Here is a 4,810-nt window from a genome sequence, read left to right on the forward strand (position 1 = left end):
GAGACCCCTTGTCCAGCCTCATCTGTTCTCACCTGGCTCCAGATTCCAGCCACAGCTCTGGCAAACAGTCCACGCATGCTGGCTGTCACCAGATCCACGCATCCCTGGTGGATTCCTGCCCTGTTCCCACAGGACAGCCCTCAACCAGTGGAGACAGGAACGTGGAGTTAAATGCTTCTGCCATTTTCACTGAGAGAGAGACATGCACAATCTGATGCACTTTCCTTCCTTCTTTCTTTTTTTTCTTAAGACAGTATCTCGCTCTGTCGCCCAGGCTGGAGTGCAGTGGCATGATCTCGGCTCACTGCCACCTCTGTCTCCTGGGTTCAAGCAATTCTCCCACCTCAGCCTGCCGAGTAGCTGGGATTACAGGTGCCCGCTACCATGCCTGGCTAATTTTTATATTTTTAGTAGAGACAGGGTTTCACCATATTGGTCAGGCTGGTCTCAGACTCCTGACCTCAGGTGATCTGCCTGCCTCAGCCTCCCAAGGTGCTGGAATTACAGGCATGAGCAGCCACGCCTGGCCATTATGCACTTTCTAGATGCTGTCTTAGAGATCACACTGGGTTAAGCCTCAATTGCCTTCAATGTGGTCATCTCTACAGTATACCCTTAGCTTTTTTCTCCTCCTTTACTTTCCCAGACCCTCACTCTGCTCCCTGGATTCACTTTTTGAAATAATCCTCCTGCTGCAAAGTCCTGGGCACACGCCCTACTTTCAGTATTGGAAGGGGGGCCCAGGCTAAGACCATGAGGCCCCACTGTGGGCGCCCACAGCCCCGTTCCTCCCTCTATTCCCACCACAGTCACATCCTCCTGTCCCTCAGTGCTTCCTCGCCTTTCCTTCCAGCCCACCGTGAGATCCCAGGGGACGGAGCAGCCCCTTCTCTGCCCCAGTGCAGGGCTTGGCCTGAGCACACGGTCAGTCTGTGCTGGGGTGAAGTGGTGAATGAGTGAGTGGTTGAGTGATAATGCATCATCAGATCTGTCTTCTCCACATGTCTCTATCTCCACCCAGAACCAGTTTTCTCATCCACAAATGGGCATATGAGGCTGGGTGCTCCTAAACCCTGCAAAATTCAAGACTGGCACAGTTGGGGACTGACTTTCCTTGACCTCACCTCACTTTCTGTATCTATAAAATGGGGTACCTTTCTCTAAGAGTGAAGAGGAGGCCTGGCATAGGGAAAGAAACTCTCAGCTCAAACACCCAGATCATCCATCTTGCTCTCAAATACCTAATATAGGGGACCATGATTTCTGCTGTAATTGGTATTGGAGCTGGTACCATTTACTAAAGGCAATTCAGTTATGAAGCTTCATTTATTAAAACAGTGTAGTAACTGTGTATGTATGGACAGACAGATAAATAGAAGAGCAAGTCCAGATGTAGACAGAAATCCATACAGAAATAGAGAATGGGACAAAGGAAGCATCTCAATGCAGGATGTTCAGACACCTGGCAAATCATCTGAAAACTAAAAGAATAAAATTGGCTGGGCGCAGTGACTCACACCTTTAATCCCAGCACTTGGAAAGGCTGAGGCAGGTGGATTACCTGAGGTCAGGAGTTTGAGACCAGCCTGGCCAACATGGTGAAACCCCATTTCTACTTCTAATTTGTGAGTTTAATCAGTTCACATTGATAAGGATAACAGAAATATTTGGGCTTATTGCTGCCATCTTTTGTGTTATACATATACCCTTTGGATGGATATTCCTAAGGGTCATGGACTGTGCTGTGGACCCCACACTACTCAAGGCCATGAGACAGGAGCCAGGCCTGGAGGGACCTTCACAAAGGACCTTTGGGCCTGCTGGAGTGCAGCTATGGCAAGTGACCACTGCGTAGACACTGGCCACTAGCCGTGTCTGCTCCCACCGCAAAGCCTCATCCAGGTAACCCAGCATCACAGTTCCTGGGGCTGTGCCCACTGCCCTGGCTCTGTCTGCCCATGGCCCTGCAGACATCCACAGGACAAACAAGGAATCTGTATGAAATCCATATCGGCTTCCATCCTGGTCCTAGGAATAACAGGAGCGCAGAAGGAGGATGACTAAGAGCCTCAGCTCATATGACCTGTGGAAGATAGGACAGGGCCAGCCAGCTCTTCCCTATAGGGCCCAGTAGCACACAGCTACTCAAGGACACATGTTAGGGATAAATATGAATCCGGGGGCCAGGAGCAGTGGCTCACATCTATAATCCTAGCATTCTGGGAGGCTGAGGCAGGCGGATCAACTGAGGTCAGGGGTTCAAGACCAGCCTGGCCAACATGGCAAAATCCTGCCTCTACTAAAAATACAAAAATTAGCCAGGCATGGTAGCGTGTGCCTGTAATCTCAGCTACTCAGGAGGCTGAGGCAGGAGAATCACTTGAATCCAGGAGGCAGAGGTTGCAGTGAGCTGAGATCGTGTCACTGCATTCCAGCTTGGGTGACAGAGCAAGACTCCATCACAAAAAAAAAAAAAAAAAAAAAATGAACCAGAGAAGGGAGCAGTGCACTAACCCAGAAACCCACCACTGAGCTGGAAGGAAGCAAGAGGCCAGCAGAGAGCCGATCTACAATTTGATGTGGCTTTGCTGCACCTGTCATGAGGCCTGCACCCACCTACAGGTCCACTGTAGTCAAGGTAGACAGGTCAGTCTTAAACAGAGCATTACAGCGCCCTGGGAGGTGGGAGTCTCTGCCACAGGGGGAACATGGGCTAGTGTCCTCAAGCAGAAAGGCTCTTCAATGTCCCATGCAAAGGTTGGCATCCAATCCCACAACACTCTCCCAAAAAGAGGAGCATTTTGGCCCCCCAAAAAACTGTTTCTGGGTCAGTGGAGCCTGATGCCAGCCATCCCTCTCTCTACCACCGGAGGAAGAGCCAGCCACCCTTTTCCTTCCTTCATCAAGGTAACCAGCCATTAGCATCCAAGCCAAGGGGCAGGGGAAATACAAATAATGCATATTCACACCAAATTTCACTCCATGCTTAACTAGGCTCTGCTCCTTATTGATAACGGTGACCCTGCAATGGGCCTCAGTTCTTACGTCTGTAAAACAGGCATAAACAGCTAGCTCCCAGCTGACAGACACTGGTTCCAGGAACGGCATGGGATAAGCACTCATGTGCATTATCCTTTCCCCCTAAGAAAAGTACTCCCCAAACGGCTGGGCGCAGTGGCTCATGCCTATAATACCAGCACTTTGGGAGGCTCAGACGGGCAGATCACCCGAGGTCAGGAGTTCAAAATCAGCCTGGACAACATGGCAAAACCCCATCTCCACTAAAAATACAAAAATTAGCCAGGCAAGGTGGCGGGGGGTGCCTGTAATCCCAGCTACTTGGAGGCTGAGACAGGAGAATTGCTTGAACCTGGGAGGTGGAGGTTGCAGTGAACCGAGATTGTGTCACTGAACTCCAGCCTGGGCGACAGAGCGAAACTCTGTTTCAAAAAAAAACCAAAAAAGGTCCCCCTGCCCCGAACAAAGGAGAAAGGCAGAGCAGTCCCTGGGACAAGATGGGGCGCAGGCACACCAAGGCCCCCGGAAACCTGGTCAGAATGATAGAAGAGTGTCTGTCTCAACTGGCCTGCCCTGTTCAGAGAGATGGAAAGCTGGGGAGAGTCTTGATCTCTCAGGGGCTCTGAATGGCCTCCTGGTGAGGGATGGTGAGGGATGGGGGTCCCTGAGCCCTGACGCTTATTATCGCCCATGGGAACACACAGAACTCCCTGGAACCCCATCCTCTGTCCACAGGGAATGCGTGAGCCACCTCTGCTCTCTACTGGCTGAATTAAAAACTGCAGCCAATTGAAGGATGTGCAAATAAATGTCACACATCACTCTCCCTGTTCATTCATTCCTCATTCACGGAGAGCTGCTTTGTATCAGGTGCCAAGATAGGACGGGAGGCATAATTTTAATTCTCTGTGTCTCCAAGGCTGTATCTGCATGAATTCTCCCATACTTCCCCTGCTTCCCAATGGCCTGGTCTGACGGGAAAAGTCTTCATCTTTTTTCAGGGCTCTTCTGGCTAACTGTCTCACCCTTATTTGTCCACAGAGGCCAGCTCAGTTCTGTGCCCCTGGAGAAGGCTGATGCAAAGCACTATCCATTGCTGAGCATTTGCTAGGTCCTAGGCACTAGCTACACCCTTTCTGTCTACCATATCCCTCCCAAGCTCACTGCAAGGCAGGGTCCATATTCATTCCCTTGTAACAGCTAGGGAAACTGGGGCTCAATGAGGTTCCACAGCTTTTCAGAGGTCGCATGGCCTGAAGATTCTAGAGCCTGCTTCAAACCTTGTTCCCCCTGACCCCAGAGCCTCTGTTCAGGTTTCCCTGAAGATACCAGAGTGTGTTCGGTCCACAATGACCACAGTTATGGATCAGGCACTGCTTGGTCAGGCTCACCTGGCCTTTCACACTGCAAGGTGGACCTGGTCTGAACCTCAGGTCCTAGGACTGCTCACTATATCACCCTGAGGCTCCAGCTTTGCTCTTTACCTATAGGGTGTGCATATCTATCCCTGGGCATGCTTGATCCTGGCTCAGCATGGCATCCCAACCCCTAGTCCTCAAGCTGCAGACACCCCAGCACTTTGCCCAGGCTGCCCTGAGGCCTTCAGCACATGCATTGTACAGATGGTGATGACACTGGGGCAGGCTTTTTACCCCAGATGAAGAATCTGAGGGCCCAGTAAGCCAGATGCCCTGGTGAGGAGGAATCCCAGCCTGTACCAACCTCTCATTGCCTTGAACAGCTAAGCTCAGTCCAACTCTGGCCAGGACCCTTACAGCCGGGGGGCAGCAAC

This window comes from Hylobates moloch, unplaced genomic scaffold (genome assembly GCF_009828535.3).
Source record: "Hylobates moloch isolate HMO894 unplaced genomic scaffold, HMol_V3 SCAFFOLD_3, whole genome shotgun sequence".
Taxonomy (NCBI): Eukaryota; Metazoa; Chordata; class Mammalia; order Primates; family Hylobatidae; genus Hylobates; species Hylobates moloch.